Here is a 19,807-nt window from a genome sequence, read left to right as displayed (position 1 = left end):
CTTCCTCTCCCCTCTACTCCCTCCCCTCTTCTCCCACCTTCCTCTCCCCTCTTCTCCCCTCACCCCCACACATGCAATAGCGACAAATACACCCCACAATCAGCACAGTTTCATCACAACAATCACGGAATTTGCACCACTACCACCATTTACAACCACACCATAACAATTTTCACCATGCCACACCATTACCATACCACTTCAACACCAGCACCACACTACTACGACTACTACTACTACTACACCACAACCACTATTCATCACCATTATTACCATTCACTCTCACCACCACACATACACTACCACCCCACCACCACACCACAACACTATCCATCTCAACCATCATTACCATTCACTTTCACCACCATACCACCACCACCACACCACAAGTACACTACCACAACACCACCACCACCACACCACAAGTACACTACCACAACACCACCACCACCACACCACAAGTACACTACCACAACACCACCACCACCACACCACACCACACTACCACAACACCACCACCAACACACCACACCACACTACCACCACAACACCACCACCACCACACCACACCACACTACCACCACAACACCACCACCACCACACCACACCGCCACTCCAGCAGCCTCATCAGTGCCACGAGCAATAACAATATGCCTGTGACGACCTGTTAAAGAGAATATTATCCAGGTATTCACGGCCATCTGCTCTCATTATTACCCACGCACGCACGCACGCACACATGGGCTCACACTCAACACCTTTACTACAGCGATTTAACCCAACTAAAGCCAGTCGATTTTAGCCATAAGAGCCTGAGAGTCAACCACATATATCTAACATCATTTTTCTTTCATTTTTTGCTACTATACTCATTTCATTCAACCCTGGCCTAAAATTCCCATCCCTCCATCTTGAAAGCTGAGTTGTGGCAATAGATTAACACTAGAGTATCACTGCTAGTCACGAAGAAGTGCCGCAGAAAAGATGTACAGCCACCGTATTATCTTCGTCTGAGCTACGTGAAAAAGGGATAAAAATTTGAGCCAAGTTGAAGTGAATGAACTATAGCAGGACATCATTATATTTCTTACCTGACGATTACACTTAAATTACAATACAAAAATAATGAAGGGATTAATGAAGATTACATTTAATTTTTCTGCTACCAAAAATTTCGCCATAAAAAAAAATAAAAGATAGAAAAATTGTCGGGAAGTCGGAAAAATAGAAAGCGTGGGGGCATTCAGAGAGCACAACACCCTCGTCCTAAAATTATCAGCCAAACATTTTCAGCTGACTGTCACCCACGTGTCTAAGGTCCTGTTCTTTCACTATGGTTAAAAATGGACTCACCTGCTCGAGTGCTACTGTTCTCTCTCTCTCTCTCTCTCTCTCTCTCTCTCACACACACACACACACACACACACACACACACACACACACACACACACACACACACACCTTTGTCTCCTCTTTGCCACAACACTGCCCGTCCATAAATACCCCTCTGTATACCTCTCCCTTCCTCACCCTCTCTCTCTCTCTCTCCCCCTCTTTAATTTTCACCTTTCATCTCCCTCCCACCCTCCATACCTAGCTCCCTTTTTTGGTACCTCCTTCCCTTCCTCCCTCCCTTTCAGTATACATATTCTCCCTTCCGCCCCATATTTCTCTCCCTCATTTTTTTCTTTTTTTTTCACGTTTCATCTACCTCCCTCCAACCCTCTATATTATATTTCCTTTTGATCTCTCTCTCTCTCTCTCTCTCTCTCTCTCTCTGCATATATTAACCAAACATCCCCAAAATATTTGCATACCATCACGCAAGGGGACAAAATATGACTCTTGGCTATAAGCAAAATTTTGGCGAGAGAAAAATCGAAATTCTTTTTTATTTTCAAACCATCCTTCTTAATGTCTTCCCTGCAGCGATTTATTTTTTATTCCTGTTACTTAGAGACGGATTTAGTCAGAGGATTTACGAATTTAGGAGTAATTTATAGTGTCATTAATTCCAAAATTAAAACAGCCTCCCCTAAGCTAAAGAAAATGATCTTGATGGAGAAAGATGGACCATTCAAGGCAATTTCTTCAAGGGGCACTGTGTCTATCTATTAATTCGTTGTCTATCTACTTACTTTTATACCTACCTACCTTCTGAAAGACCTACCTACCTACATACATAAACATCTATTCAACTTTATTTTTTACCTACCTACTTACATACCGACTACCTACCTACATACATATATATCTTAATATTACTTTCATACCTACCTACTACTTACCTTTCAACTTACCTACCTACCTACTTACATACATACATACATATATATACTCAATTTTTCTCCTACGTACCTAGTTACATACCACCTACCTACTTACTTACCTACATACATACATACATACATATATATACCCAATTTTTCTCCTACCTACCTACGTACATACCAACTAGTCATCTACCTACCCACCTACCTACTGTACCTACCTCCCTACCTTTCTCACCCGCCAATCTCTCTTCCTAACTACATGGTCACCTACTAACCTACCCCTAAAGAGCCACCTACTTACTCACCTCGTCTACTTGCTCTCTTCTGCTCTTTTCTCGCCAAGCCTCTCTTTTTTATCTATTTATCTATCTATCTACCTGGCCATTCTTTACTAACTCACTTCTTCATATCACTATTTTCTTATATAAATACTAATTCATTTATCAACCTAATCTTGTAATTAATGTGTCCTGTCGTAACTACCTCTCTTACTAGCTACCTACCTAACTACTAATCTACCCACCAAACGAAGCTTATCTACTTACCTACCTATCTATCTATCTTTCAACACAAATGCTTCTCTCACATATACTCAATCGTACCTATCTATCTATCTATATCTATCTATCAACACAAGTGCTTCTCTCATATGCTCACAATTTTACCTACCTGTCTACCTGCCTATCTATCTATCTATCTATCTCAACACTTCTCACATATCTATCACCAGTAACCATCTGTCGCTCTATGAACTAAGCTTTCCACATCTAATTACTTAAAAAAATATATACTTGCTTTTCTACTTACCTATCTACCTACCTACCTACCTAACGTCCTACCTACCCACCTAACTTCCTACCTACCTGCCTTCCAACCTCCCTACCTACCTAACTTCCTACCTACCAACCTATCCACTTAACTTCCTACCTACCTACCAACGCACCTACCTATCTACCAAACAATATCCAATCTTACCTAACACTACCACATCGCCTGACTACCTACCCAACTCCCCCTACTTAACGACCAATATAATTACTATCTAACTATCTACTACCCCCTAATTAGCGATATAACTGCCATTTATCTATTAATCTACCATTAGTGTTTATCTATCCAACTATGGCTGGGCCTGGAATGAGGATATAATGACTGTCGCTCAATATTTCGCTGCCTGATACATTTTAGATAAGGGTGGGGTGATGATGATGATGATGATGATGATGATGATGATGATGATGATGATGATGTGATGATGATGAGGTGGGGTGATGATGATGATGATGATGCGGTGGGGGTGGGGTGGGGTGGGGTGATGATGATGATGGTTATGATGTGGTGGGGGTGGGGGTGGGGTGATGATGATGATGGGGTGGGGTGGGGTGGGGTGATGATGATGATGGGATGGGGTGGGGTGGAGTGGGGTCGGGTGAGAGGGGATAAGGGTGGGGCATAGAAAGATGGAGTAGGGAGTGGGGAAGGAAGGAGGGGTTGATAAGAATATGGGGTGGGGTGGGGTGGGATGGGGTGGGGTGACAACGAGACAGGGGAATAGGGTGCCCTGAAAAAAGTGGGTGGAGAGAGAGAGAGAGAGAGAGAGAGAGAGAGAGAGAGAGGACGGCAGGGAAATGGATCGGTCTCTCTCTCTCTCTCTCTCTCTCTCTCCAACTTTCCCCCTCGACCCCTCTAATCTAAGTTTACGCTCCCTACATCAACAGTCCCTTTCCTCCCTCCCTCCTTCTCTCCATCCTTTCCTCCCTCCCTCCTTCCCTTCCATTCCTTTCTCTACCATTTTTCTCTCCCCTCCTCCCTCCCTCCCTCTTCTGTATCATTTCCTCTCTCCCTCCAAAATCCCTCCCTACCTCCTCACTCCCTGCCTTTACCTCACCCATCTCCCTTTCTTCTTTCTCTCCCTCGTCCTTCCTCCCCTCTCTCCCTCCCTCTTCTATCATTTTTCTCTTTCCTCCTCCTCCTCCCTTTTTTCTACCATTTTCCTCCAATTAATCTCCCTCCCTCCCTTTTTCTTCCTCTCCCTTCCTTTACCATTTTTCTCTCCTAATCGTCCTCTCATTCTCCCTTTTTCCTCTCATTCTCTTCTCCCTACCGACGTGCCTACCTCCTCTCCATTCCTCTCTCTCCCTTCATCCTCACTTTTCCTCTCTCCCTTCCTCCTCACTTTTCCTCTCCCCCTCTCTCCATATCTCCTCTCCTTTCCTCCCTCCCTGTCTCCCTACCTCCTCGCTTTTCCTCTCTCCCTCTCTTTCCCATCTCCTCTCCCTTCCTCCCTCCTCAACATCACCTCCCTTCCTTCTGACATTTACGTAACGCTCACCCTTCCTCTCTCTAGTATCATCATGCTCTCTCTCTCTCTCTCTCTCTCTCTCTCTCTCTCTCTCTCTCACTATGTTCTCTATTTCCTTCCATTAACTATTCTCTTGTTTCCTCTTTCCTTCCTCTTCTAGTTTCTCTCTCCTTCCTCTTTCTTCATTTTCCAATTTTTTCCCTTCTATTCCCTCATTTCCTCTCCCCTCCCTCTCTCACTTCCTTCTTTCCCACTTCCTTTCTTCCTCTTCTTTTCTTTCTCCTTCCACTTCTACTATCCTAATCCTTCGTCTTCTTCTATTCTCTTTATCCTTTACTTTTTCCTTAATTCCCTCCTATCACACTCCGTCGCCCTCTTCTTCCTCTTCACCAAAGGAGTGTTTCCTCTCTTCCTATCTTCATTCTCCTCTCTCTCTCTCTCTCTCTCTCTCTCTCTCTTCCTAATCTCCTCTCCTCTTCTTTCCACTATCCCTTCGCCATCTACATTTCTTTTCACCCTTCCCCTACTGCTCCCTCATCTCCTCCCCTTCTCTCCTCCTCTTCACTATCCCTTCCTCCTCTACTCCTCTTCTCTCCTCCCTCATCTCCCCTTCTTCCATCCTCTCCCCCATCTCTCCATCATCATCTCTTCTCCCCTTCCTCTGTCACTTTCCTTGGTTCGTCCGTCTTTAGCTCCTCTCCCCATATCATTTCTTCTCCTCCCCCTTCTGCCCCTCTTCTCCCCTCCATATCCCATCTTCTCTCCCCCTCTGCTGCCCGTCTCCTCTCAATATCCCATCTCCCCCTCCCCTCTCCCCACCAACTCTATACCACAGCACTCCACTCCTGTTTCAAGACACCAGAGACAAAAACACTATATATATATATATATATATTTTAAGAAATGGTAAATGCATAGATAAACAGAAAAAATATTACTCTCGTGGAACGTATGTGTATGTATGAATATATCAAGAATATATAAGAAATTGTTTTGGAAGGAGGTAAAGAAAGTAAGGCAGTGTGAAAGGGGAAATAGTAGGGGAGTGAAAGATAGGAATAATAGATTGTTGGTGGAGAAGAGAGAGAAATTGAGGAGATGGAAGGAGCACTTTGAGGATTTGTTGAATGTAGAGAGTGAGAGCAGTGTGAGTATAAGTGGTTGGGGAATGGCTGGGAGAAGAAGAGATGAGAGGAGGGAGGACGAGATCAGTAGGTCGGAAGTAGTGGAAGCGATGAAGAAGATTAAGCTGGGAAAGGCCCCAGGAATTGATGGAGTGTGTGGTGAAATGCTTAGGTATGGGGGTGAGATTGTTGTGGAGTGGATATGGAAGTTGTGTAGATTGGCTTGGGAAGAGGGAAGGGTTCCAGAGGACTGGAAATCAGGTATAATTGTTCCTCTGTACAAAGGAAAAGGGGAGAGAGAAGTATGTGGTAACCATAGGGGTATTTGCCTTCTTAGTGTGACTGGTAAAATATATGGTAGAATACTCATTGATAGGGTTAGGCATATGCCAGAGGAGCTAGTTGGAGAAGAACAAGGGGGATTTAGGAAGGGAAAAGGGTGTGTAGATCAGATATTTGTTCTAAGATGTTTAGTGGAGAAGTATCTAGAGAAGGGAAGGAAAGTGTATGCTGCCTTCATGGACTTGGAGAAAGCTTATGACAGAATAGATAGGCAAGGTATGTGGAAGGTATTAAGAATATATGGAGTGGAGGGGAAATTGTTGAATGCTGTGAAGAGTATGTACGAGGGAGCTAGGGCTACGGTGCGAGTGGATGGTGAGCTGAGTGAGTTCTTTGATCTCAATGTGGGGCTGAAACAGGGGTGTGTGATGTCTCCATGGCTGTTTAATATATATATGGATGGGGTTGTAAAGGAGGTGCAAGGTAGGGCCGTGGATGTGGGGGTGGCCCTAATGAATGAGGGTGAGATTTGGAAGCTTCCGGTGTTGCTGTTTGCTGATGATACAGTATTGTTGAGTGAAGATGAATGGGAGTTGCAAGGTTTGGTGAATGAATTTGGGACCGTGTGTAGGAGGAGGAAGCTGAAAGTTAATGTAAACAAAAGTAAAGTTATGGTGTTTGAGAGGAATGAAGTTACAGAGTGTGCAGTGAGGTTGGATGGTGAGGATATGGAGAATGTGAGTGCATTCAAGTACTTGGGTAGTGTGATGAGTAAGGATGGAACTTTGGGGGATGAAGTACGTGAAAGGGTACAGCAGGGAAGAAAGGTTGTTGGTACACTGAAAGCAGTGATGAGAAATAGGGAGGTGAGTATGGAAGTTAAGAAGTCACTGCATGATGGTATTGTGATCCCTACCCTGACGTATGGAAGCGAGGCGTGGACCTTGCAAGAGGGGAACAAGTCAAGAGTGAGAGCAGTGGAAATGAGTTACTTGAGAGGAGCATGTGGAGTGACGTGGAGGGACAGGTTGACGAATGAAGAAGTGAAGGATCGTTGTGGGGTAGATGTGGATGTGGTTGAAAAGATTAGGAGAAATACACTGAGGTGGTTTGGACATGTGGAGAGAATGGAGAATGAAAGACTGACTAAGAGGGTGTATGTAGGTGAGGTGGAGGGAGGGAGAGGGAGGGGTAGACCGAGGATGAGGTGGAGGGATGGAGTTGAGAGGTATATGAGGGTGGGGGGTGAGTTGGGGGAGGGGAGTCAAATGGTGGGTGACAGTGACTTGGAGGCGTTTTGTCTGCGGCCACCCTTTGCGGGATTAGGGCGTCGGGCTATAGATAGATAGATAGATAGATAAATAAATACAGACAGACAGATAGATACATACAGATAAACTGATAGATAATTTAGATGGGCAGGGCAGAAACATACATACGGTACATAAATACATACACATACATACAGACAGACCGACAGACACAGATACATACATACACAATTACAATTATTATTATTATTATTATTATTATTATTATTATTCTAACATCCATATCTTTCACGAATCACCCACTTTTTTGCGCCCCTCTCCCCAAACCTTCACCTTCCCATGCAACCCAGATAAATGTCCCGGGGTGGGGGGCTTGGGGGGGGGGCCACCTCTCACAAAAGGAATAATCTTAAAAGGAAATGGATGTCAAAATCGAAAGAATTAGACCAAAAACCTTTAAGAGTAAAAAAAAAAAAAAAAATGCAAAAAATAGCTTGTCGTGCATTTATAGTATATATATAGATTTACTCGAATTTTTTTACCTTATAAGTTTGGCAAATAATTTTAAGTAATAAACACCTTTCCACTCAGCTACATTTTTTTTTTTTTTTTCAGGGGTAGACATGGTGCAGGTGAGTGTGACGAATTTAGAGAGAGAGAGAGAGAGAGAGGCTGGTCTTCCCCCAACTTCTGCTCCCACCTTCACGGCCAGATATGCAGCGTCACATATGTTCGTTTCCGACTTAGTGTGACGCAAGCTTGATTCGTGAGTGACGGTCCTTTGTGACGAGCAGGTTCGATGACCAAAAGGGTGACAAGGAAGTTTTTGGCTTATGCAGTTTTACCAGCAATGTAGGCAGGCTATTAAAAAAAAAAAAATCGACTGGGTACTATGGAATTTGTACCCGTATTCCCGTCGGTTGTGGTAGCTCCCTAACACCATTTCCTAAGCTACTTATTTTGCTAGATCCGTATGTCCTCCTTTGTGTTACATAATTCCTCCCAATATCGTCATCCTCTGCATAAATTACGTCCAGCAGGATATTACCCACCCATGTCCAAAAATAAATCGCTAAGGAAGAGGTGTTAGGGGGCTTCCATATCCGACGAAATATAGCCCTTACAGTTACCTGTTACCGGAAGTTCTAACGAGTAACGCCACTCCGTAACACCCTCTACCTTTCCCCTTAGGCTGGTGAATTCCTACACACACACACACACACACACACACACACAAATCACACACACGTCAACCATACCTCTATCCGCTCCATACGAAAATTTAAAAAAAAATCAACCACATCTCTTTTCACTCCACACGACTTTAAATAAGAAACACTACCTCGTCACCCTCTTAGAGAATATATCTATCTATTGTCAGACGCCTTAATCCCGTAAGGGGTGGCCACAAACAAATCGCCTTCTTGTTGCCCTGTCCCCCGCCATTTCACTGCCATGCTCCCAGCTCACACACCCCCTCTCTCATATACCTCTCCACGCCATCCCTCCATCTCATCCTTAGAGAAACTCCCACAAATTCTCGGACCTACTCTCAATACACACACGACTTCCTCTACACACAAGCAGAATCGGGGGTATGCTCTCTCGTAAAACCGTCGCCTTGCAAACACTCACAGACGCTGCCTTCAGAGAGCAGATGAAATGACTTAAAAATGAGTCCATAAAACCGAGGAACAATAAACTGCTCGTGGTCAAACTAGGTCCCTAACTCTGGCAGCCATACACACGGAGAGGCTTCAGAAAAATGCACAACAAAGGCTTTAAGAAGAACGGCAGGATGTACAAAGATCATATATGTAGATCAGGTGTACCAAAAAATAAAATAAAAATGAAGGAAGACACAAACATGAGAGATCCACAATTCATCGCTTCATCACAAGATCCATCCCACTCTCATACACTGAATTACAACACCAAAATGAAAAAAAAAAGGGAACAACATCCAAATACAACACAACAATACAGGTAGCATCCCTCCACCTTCACCCAACACTGCACAAACATACACGCAAGCACACAGAAACCACAGCACTCCAAGACCTTCATCCATCTTCAATTATCAGATACTGCCCTTCCATGAGAGAGACACCCACACGACTGCCTCAAGATGGATTACGATACAGCCGTCACCCTTCCTCCTTCAGTGCCACTACATAATATCACTCACAAGCAATTTAAATAAGTCCTCGCTGTAATGCCGTCTCTTACATCACAACACAATTCCTCACCTCTTGCCTGTCACTCTCACAACACAAACACAACACAATTACCTCATCTCTCTCACTCTCACAACACAAATGCCTCTTGCCTCTCACTCTCACAAAGCAAACACAACACAATTACCTCATGCATTTCACTCTCACAACACTAATAATCCTCCATCATAACCTCAGCGAAAAATCTTAGGGAGTGACCAGTTAAAGTGCCTAGTCTCCTGCAGTCCACCAAATCCACTTTCAGATGAGCTAGGGGCAACAATAACAGCAAGAACAGCACAGGTCACTTCCCCTGATTTACATTTTACACGCAGGACGCTTATCTGCACTTCGTCATTACACAGGAAGGCCGGCAGGTACATTACAATACCTGCCAGGTGACTTGGTTGCATTTTACAGGTAGTCAACTCAATTACAGCATCTTAATAGGTGATCACACTATGTACAGTCGTCAGCAATAGTCTCTGCTCACCATCCACCCCTACTCCTGATTGAAAGAAAATGGTAGTCAGGGTTTCATGCTGACCAAACACCCGCTATACTCCACCCACTTTAACCTGCTCCAGGGTTTTATGTTTTTGCAGCTTATTTCACGTAGTTCACAGACAATACTGTGGCTCTTCATACTGACTGTAGCACTTCTTCGTGACTAGCATCATATTCTGGTGTTGATCTGTTGGCATAACTCAGCATTCAAGATGGAGGGATGGCAATTTTAGGCCAATGTTAAGTGAACAGGGTATAGTGGCAGTCCAAAGTTTCTCTAGATTGCACGAGTAACAGTGACATTGCAAACGGTTCCTCGTGCAATGTAGAAAACCTTCGAATTGCCACACAGAAATAGACAAAGGGTGTTCGTTCGATGTGAGGTTCCGACCGTGGACTTCGCACCCCACAAAGGAATGGGTAAAGGATGGGTATACGGGAAAAGGATGGGTATACGGGAAAAGGATGGGTAAACGGGAAAAGGATGGGTATACGGGTAAAGGATGGGTATACGGGAAAAGGATGGGTATACGGGTAAAGGATGGGTATACGGGTAAACTGTGGCTCATGGGTGTACACTGTCAGACCTGCATGACTTAGCTGTGTTAATCTCATTGGTACATAAAAAGGTTGTTTTCTAAAGCTGATCCTCTCCCTCAACGAAAATAATAAATAAAACAAAAACAAATACATAAATGCGTAATAATAATAATAATAATAATAATAATAGTCAGTAGTAGTAGTATTAGTAGTAGTATTAGTAGTTGTAGTAGTAGAGTACCAGCTTAGGCCACCCAACTCCACATCACCTACTCCATGGACATCACCCTACACCCTTACCACCTCAAATATTACAGAAAAACCTACAGCCACCTCTTTTTTTAAACCGGGGGGGAAGGGGGGGCGCAAACACTCCCCCCACCCCAAGAACGCAATCAATCATGTCATTGAAAAAAAAAAAAATGAAAAAATCTGGAGAGTGAATGTGGTGGGTGACGGCGTGCGTGCCTCCTCTTAGACATGCATCTCCCGCCTGGCGCATCAGTCAAGATAAACACGGAAGGGAGGAGGGGGAGGAAGAAAGGAGAGGGGGAGGAAGGGGAGGGGGAAGGAGGGTAAGTGAAAGTGGAGGAGGAGGGAAGGGATGAAAACCTGGAGAGAAGAAGGTATGGATGAAGAGGAAGGGGGAAGGAAAAGCTACTCGTAGTATGGAAGGAAGAAAGCGGGGGAAAGGGAAGGGGGGAGAAAGGGAAAAGGAATGAGGGGGGGGAGGAGGAGGAGGAGGAGGAGGAGGAGGAGGAGGAGGAGAAGGAGGAGAAGGAGGAGTGTGGAAGGGTAAGGAGAAGGGGACTTGAGGTTGGAGAGGGGAAGAGAAAGGGGAGGACGAGGGGAAACAGAGGGTAAGAAAGGAGGGGGGTAGGCTGCTGGAGAGGGTGAGAGAATGCGTAAAGATGTAGGAAGAGGAAGATGGAGGAAGAGGAATGAGAGAGGGAGTGGGAGTGAGAAAATGAGGAGGAGGAGGTGAAAGGCAATGAGAGAAGGACAAGGTGAGAAAGGGTAAATAGGAAAGGGGGAGGAAAGATATGCAACTCAGTAGGGAAAGAATGGAAAAGAAATGCAATATCAACAAAGCCCCTAGCATTGCATTCAATCCACACACACACACACATTCTCTCTCTCTCTCTTACAATTTCACTTCCATGCTTTTTACCACCCAGAAATTCCGTCTTAGGCTGAAAATATTGAATGCTCAAGGAAAAATCTGGGCAGAGAGAGAGAGAGAGAGAGAGAGAGAGAGGTCTGAGTTTTGACGGGCATTGTTGGGTCTGGAGTTGGCCAATTTGAAAGTTAAATAGGATAGAAAGACGGGAAGTAGACCCCCCCCCTCTCTCTCCTTCCTTTCATTCTTTCCTGCCTCCGTCAATCTGTATTTTGCTCTCGCTCTCCTCCTCCTCCTTTTCTTCTTGTCCTTCTTCTCCTCCTCCTCCTCCTCCAGCGGCTCCCGGCTCCCAAACATTTCTCCTTCAAATAACACTGTTCCCTAACTCCCTCCTGCTTTCTCGTCTCATTATCACCTTTCTTCTCTCTCTCATTACCTATTCTCTCCTACTTCTAACCCTTTCACTTCGACGACATATTCTTGCTACCACTAATGACTCTATTCAACTTAGGAAACTTCTTAAGAAGTTAAATCGTTTAAGATAGGGACAACTTTATGATTTAATTCTAGGTAAAGCCAGACGATTTTACTCAGCTGGGATGTTTATAGAAGCCTAAGAGTGTTAATACTTGTGCCATTAACCCCCTCATGGCAGGAACAGTTCTGGCATAAAAGACAGACAGACAGAGAAGTAAACAGATTCTCACTGGTAGCAGGATAAGAATTAAAAAAAAAAAAAAAATGTCTGCGCTGAAAGGTTAAAATTCATATTCTTCCTTCCCCCTACATACAGTACTTCCCTTCTAAGTTTTTTTTTTTGGCAACGTTTTTCTCCTGAAGTATTCTTTTCATCCCCCTCCCCCCCCTCTCTCTCTCTCCCTCTCTTCCTCCGCTTCTGTCCTTCCTCCTTTCCTCTGCTCCATGTCCACTTCCTTGTCTTCATTCTCATTTTCCTTCCCTCCTTTCTTTTCAATGATTTTCCCTTTGCATTATATCCTACCAAGTCCATCCCCTATTTATCTTACATCTATCTCTTATATACACAATGTTGCATAGTTTTCGTTTCATCCTTTCCTACGAAATTCTCATGACATTTACCTTTACTGCGTGGCTCTCCTTCCTAATTTTCACGTTGACCTATACTGAAGAAATTGGTGGGTTGAGGAAGCCTTATTGCCATACCATCCTTTTGTTCATTTCTTAGACATTTCATTGTATTAGATTTGAAGGTTGTGTGTCATCTTTCAATTTGCTTTCCTGGGTAAGTTTTTTTGTACTCCTCTCCCTCTCTTCTTCTGCAATTCGTCCATTTTTCTCCCCCTGTCATACATTTCCTCATCACTTGCATTATAGAACCCTTTGAACCTTCCATTTCTCTCCCTCCGTCACGCATTCCTCATCGCTTGCTCCATCGAACCCTTCTGTCACTCCTTTGGTCCCTGTCTCTCACTCTGTTCCCTCGTACTTCTCCCTTCCTTCATCCTTCTTGCTCTTCCTTTGATCTGTGGCTTGCCCTTCCTTCCTCCTCTCTTACTTTTTCCTTTTACTCTACCTGTCTTACACTTTCAGTCCAGTCGCTCCCTCTCTCAATTTTATTTCACTCTTTCCCTCCCTCCCTCTCCCACACCTGCTCCTTCCCTCCTCTCTCTCCTTCTCTTCCCTTCTCTCCAGCCATCCCCGTTGGAAGGTGGAGTGGGTGGAAGTAATGAGATAAGGAGTGATGATGAGGCTGATAAAAGGCAGACTTAGGATGAAAGTTGTCTCCCTGCTGTGACTTTTTTTCCCACCCTGTAACTCTCTCTCTCTCTCTCTCTCTCTCTCTCACACACACACACACACACACACACACACACACACACACACACACACACAATATTCAAGCCTGAAAAACTATGACCCCATTCTGTTACCCACTTCAATACACTTCACCCTGTCACACCCACCACCCCTACCTACACCCTACCACACCCACCAACCCTACCTACACCCTACCACACCCACCAACCCTACCTACACCCTACCACACCCACCAACCCTACCTACACCCTACCTACGTCCCACCTTTCACATTATATGGCTCATCCCTGCCACACCACACCCTTCCAGACCACAACCTGCCTCACCATACCATACCACACCTTGCCACACCACACCCTTCCACACCACAACCTGCCTCACCACACCCTCCCACACCACAGCACACCACAGCACAGCACATCACACCACACCCTACCACACCCTCACCTGGCAATATACAGTACTAAACCTGTGATTATTCTTTTTCTCTTTTTCCTGGACTGCAATCAAAGTGAGAGCAACTTTGATCCTCCTATCGCCCCCTGCTTTGATAGAGGAAACAAAAGCAAACGAGAGAGAGAGAGAGAGAGAGAGAGAGAGAGAGAGAGAGAGAGAGAGAGAGAGAGTTAATCCCCACTCCAGGACACACACAAAAGGTTTCGGAACACCTTCTTATTTTCATATTTTCTTACTTTCTTTACTTTCTTATTTACTTTGCATATTACACCTTTAACATATTCTTGTCGGCTATTTATGTTGTATTTATAAGGATATTGCTGGCTCCTGGCCTTTGGTTCCTTCTTCCTTGCATACAAACAAATAAATAAATATCGTACCAGCGAATTCTGAGGTGTAATGTGCATACTAAATTGCTTAAGAAGAGGTGTTGAGTTTGTACCGAAGTGGTATAAAAAGATGGGTCTTGTGTGTGTGTGTGTGTGTGTGTGTGTGTGTGTGTGTGTGTGTGTGTGTGTGTGTGTGTGTGTGTGTGTGTGTGTGTGTGTGTGTGTGTGTGTGTGAGAGAGAGAGAGAGAGAGAGAGAGAGAGAGAGAGAGAGAGAGAGAGAGTGTGTGTGTGTGTGTGTGTGTGTGTGTGAGAGAGAGAGAGAGAGAGAGAGAGAGAGAGAGAGAGAGAGAGAGTGTGTGTGTGTGTGTGTGTGTGTGTGTGTGTGTGTGTGTGTGTGTGTGTGACATGGGGTGAAAGTTTGAGAACGGAAAAAGCCACCGTTTTTTATGATCGACATAGAATAAATTTACAAGGAAGGGAAGACTCAGACAAAAGTTCATTCTTAGCAGTATTCCAGGTCGCTTTGTACGTTCTTAGCACCTGTCCTATAGCGATTTATTATTCGTTTTATAGGTTAATTTGTGTTATTTTTTTCTGATACCGATTTCACCTCTGCAATATACTTAAGTCACCGATCCAGTCACCTCTCACCTGACATCGATTCTTATTTGGCTTGTAATTAGCACCTGTCTACCTGCACACCTCACCTTTCTCTCAGGTATTGCAAAAATGGTATTCTTAGGGTTTCGTGGCAAACTGGATCAACTCTGGAAATGTCTCAATCGTGTTTCTCATTGCCTAACCCTTCATTCATTTTTACTGCATATTGTCCAGGCGTCTCGAAATGAATGGATGTTAATTGTGCCTTATTTTTAATTCAATTATTTTGGAAGGAAGGAATTTTTCAGGATGTCCACTTTTTATATTATTATTATTATTATTATTATTATCAGTGATTTTTATTATCACTATTATTATTACTGTTATTATTATTATTATTATTATTATTATTATTACTATTATTATTTTTATCATTAGTAGTAGTAGTAGTAGTAGTATTTTTATTACTATTATTATTATTATTATTATTATCATCATTATTATTATTATTATTATTATTATTATTATTATTATTATTATTATTTTGCTTAGAAGACCTGTGATACACAAGACGTTCATCAGAAAAATGGAGTGAAATTAATATCCAGACAGACAACACACGAGTGAATACAATAGAGTGGAGAGTCGAGGGAGAATAGCCACAGCCCTCACCCCTACGGCTTCCCTACTCATTAACTTGAAGGCCATCATTTAAATAAAGCTAATTGGCACAAGGGTTAACAATGGGGGTGTTGCTCTGTGACGCCATCTTTATTCCTAGCCTCGTCCTCTTTATTTCAAGCCTGTTTCTCGTCATCTTTATTTTTGATATACTTTTTGTCATCTTTATTTCTAGCTTCCCTTCCCTCATCTTTACTTTCAAGCGTCTTCTTTATTCCTAGCTTCGTCCTCTTTATTTCTAGTCTGCTTCTCGTCATCTTTATTTCTAGCCTACTGTACTTTACGTCATCTTTATTTCTAGCTTCCCTTCCCTCATCTTTACTTTCAAGCGTCTTCTTTATTCCTAGCTTCGTTATCTTCATTTCCAGTCTACTTTTCGTTATCTTTATTTCTAGTCTACTTTTCCTCATCTTTATTTCTAGTCTCCTTTTCATCTTTATTTCCTGCCTCCTTTTCCTCACCTTTATTTCATGCAGCTTTTGTTGAGGGGACGACAATGGTTGGGGCTACGAAAACTGAATGGGGTGGTGGCAATTATTATTTTTTTTTTATTTGCACGGGCATTCACAAACTCAACCATGACATAAAGCTAGCACGCACACAAGAATGCTAGTACACACACACACACACACACACACAAAGAATGCAAGTACATACAAAAGCCAGGACACACAAAAGAATGAAAGTACACACACACACACACACACACACACACACACACACACACACACACACACACACACAACCTATAAATAAAAACCTGCCAAAGAATAAACCTACATCTATTAAAACAAAAAAATATAAAAAAAAAAACACCCCACCCCAACAAAGGGATGCACTCAAAGGAAAGGAAAAAAAAAACAATACACACCCACCAATACCAAAGGGAAAAAAAACACCCTCTATAGATCTGACAGAAACGATAAAAAAGAAAATGTGACCAGACCAAAACCCAAAAATATAATGTATGAAAAAAAAAACGGAATAATACAGATCCAACGCTGGGTATTAAACGAATGCATTGAAATATATATGTGGCTTATTATTATTATTATTATTGTTGTTGTTGTTATTAATCATCATCATCATCATCATCACCACCCACCTTACTACTAATAAAAGGGGTGAGCAGAAATCTCAGAACATGATTTGCAGACAGTCAGCCTCTGGTTCTTTTTTCCCGGAGTCAAAATGGACACTGCTAAGCTCTAGTTAAGCACGAATATATATATAAAAAAAAGACAGATAAAGTTAAAGATGAAAGACTGATAGGCATACTTAAAAAGGTGACTAAAATCCCACTGCGCCTACTTCACACTTGGACAGGCCAGTGTCTCTCTGCCTGACGTATCATATCAAAGGAAATCATCTAAGGGCAAAGAATTACCTGCAGCATCTCTTATCTCAGGAATATCTGTCAATGCGGTGAGAAAAATATTAGATGGACTTTTGAACCTGTTTGTAATCATTCTCGGGCACCAAGATAAAGCTGCAAAGAGAAGTAAAAAGAGGAGGTGAAATATCAGAACTTTTGAGCTCAACTGTACACACACACACACACACACACACACACACACACACACACACACACACACACACACACACACACACACACACACACACACACACACACACACACACACACACAACAAACACACACACACACACACACACACACACACACACACACACACACACACACACACACACACACACACACACACACACACACACACACACACACACACACACACACAACACACACACGACAAACAGGAAGTAGCTAGAACAGGAGAAATATTAAGCCAAATTTTTCCCCCTATCCCTCCATACACACACAACCACAAACACACAAGGTAATTAGTTCCACGGTGAGAGAGCTTCTTCCTGCAGTACACTACCATACATGAACCATACAAGTACCACACATGAACCATACAAAAGCCAGACAAGAAATAAACTACCATACAAGAACCACTGAAGAAATATACTACCATACACGCACCATACAAGAACCACTCCCATGACCTCATACTCACCACCAATACGTGTCAGGTAGTTAGGGTCAGGGTAGGCGGGGATCGAACTCGGGTATGTTCTGACTATCCAATCGTATAGATTAATTAGGAAGAACACACTACTTCACTAAACCCTTCTTACTCTAACTTGACCTAAAATTGCCATCTCCCCATCTCCAGTGTTGAGGTGTGGCAATAGATTAGCACTTGAATAGGATGCTAGTCACGAAGAAGAGCTATGGAAAGGGTGTAAAGCCACTGAATAGGATGCTAGTCACGAAGAAGAGCTATGGAAGGGGTGTAGAGCCATAACACTTTTTCTACCACTGAGCTACCAAAATTTTTCCCATATAATTTTAACCTCATATTTCTTCCCAAATTTTCCCCACCGGCTGGATTGATTAAGTTGCATCAGGTGTGCGATTCTGAGGTCAGTGTTGCAAAGTCCAGTCACCACGTACCTGAAACGAAAGAAAATAAAAACTGTAGTGTATCATCATCATCATCATCATCACTATCATCATCATCATCATCATCCTTAACATTACAATGATCTCAGTTTTATAATTATCACTTTCATTATCACTCTCATCATGGTCGTGATCATAGTCATCGCCATTACATCATCATCATCATCATCATCATCAATTTCACACCAACCAAAATTTTAAATAATAGCCTACTGAGCATGAGGTGGGTACAGAAAAAAATTACAGAGGCCAACTAAAAAAATAAAATAAAATAAAAATAAAAAATAATAATAATCATCATCATCATCAACATCTTTCAAGGTTGATTTTTCACTACTAAAAGGACTGAGTAGGCGCTATAATTCGCAAAAACTTAACACATACCAGACAAACACAAACAAGCGGCCAAGCATATATACAAAGACATACACACACACACACACACACACACACACACACACACACACACAGCTGAATATGATGCTGGGTGTAGGGACGAAGATGTGAGAGTTAAACAGAGCGATTATCTAATTAAGTCATTCACAGTCCATACACACACACACACACACACACACACACAGGCTCTCTCCCTCTCCCCCTTCTCTCTCTCTCCCAAGAAACAAGACCTTAAAAGTTAATAGGCAATTATCTTGTCAGATACTGCATGGTAAATACTTACATAGTGTGTTGGTGCGAGGCCCAACTCTCTCTCTCTCTCTCTCTCTCTCTTTCTTTCTTTCTCTCTCTCTCTCTCTCTCTCTCTCTCTCTATCATCTGCATCTTCACTCCCTACATTAACACCTACAACCCAAAGACATATTACATCCAACCATACCAAACAGGGGAGACTTTCCTAACTGTATCAATTTAGATTTTACTTTCCCTACCATCAAAAAATTATAATACAAGACGGAGAGACAAGCTAGAGATATTAGACAGGGCTTTAGTTAATCCCATCACTACTAGAAACCCTCCACTCACTTAACAAAATCGTCTGAATATGACACGAATTTCCAAAGAGAGACGATTATGTGGAAAAATGGCTGACCCCTTCGTACGGTGGCCTTTTTTTATGATTTATTCTTATTATTACCAGGCATTTACCTCGCTTCGATAAATACCTGGTAAGAAAAGAATAATGAATGCTTTACTTAACTCCTATTTACTGATTTTTAAGAAAGCACATCATGAGTGGAGACGTATATGAGAGAGGGATGTGTGAGCTGGGAGTAAGGCAGTGAAATGGCAGGGGACAGGGCGACATGGAGGCAATTCGTTTGTGGCCACCTCTTACGGGATTAAGGCGTCTGGCAATAGATAGATAGATAGACTTCATGTACGAGACACACCAGCAATAATTACAGCACTTTAAGGAAACTAAAGGGCTGAAGACATTAATAGAGATACCACTTCTACCATAAAGCTTCATAAAAATACCCACTTAATACCACTAAAAAATATATATTGCAAAAACAGACACAGTTTCATCCAACTTATTTACTGGAGGACTCGAAGACGTTCCAAGACATTCAGATTTGGCTCTCAAGACCTCCAGTATTCTAGAAGGCGTGTGTTCAGGCATCTCAAAATGGATGGACCCTGAATTTGACTCACACATTTTTTTTTCTCTTGAAGGGAAATATTCTTGCGGCCTTCCAGACTTTAGTTCCTTCTACCTTACATTAAAAAAGTTGACTATCATCATCCAGAAAAAAAAAAAAAGAAGAAGACTAAAGATGTTAATATTTTCAGATTCTTGCGACTCACCCCGACGAAATAAAATAATCCAATATTGGCTGAAATGGATATCTAGAGCTGAC

Source organism: Coenobita brevimanus, chromosome 29 (genome assembly GCF_032717465.1).
Source record: "Coenobita brevimanus isolate Jiangsu-jjx chromosome 29, ASM3271746v2, whole genome shotgun sequence".
NCBI lineage: Eukaryota > Metazoa > Arthropoda > Malacostraca > Decapoda > Coenobitidae > Coenobita > Coenobita brevimanus.
The sequence above is the reverse complement of the archived record's forward strand: the minus strand, read 5'-3'. Positions refer to the sequence as shown.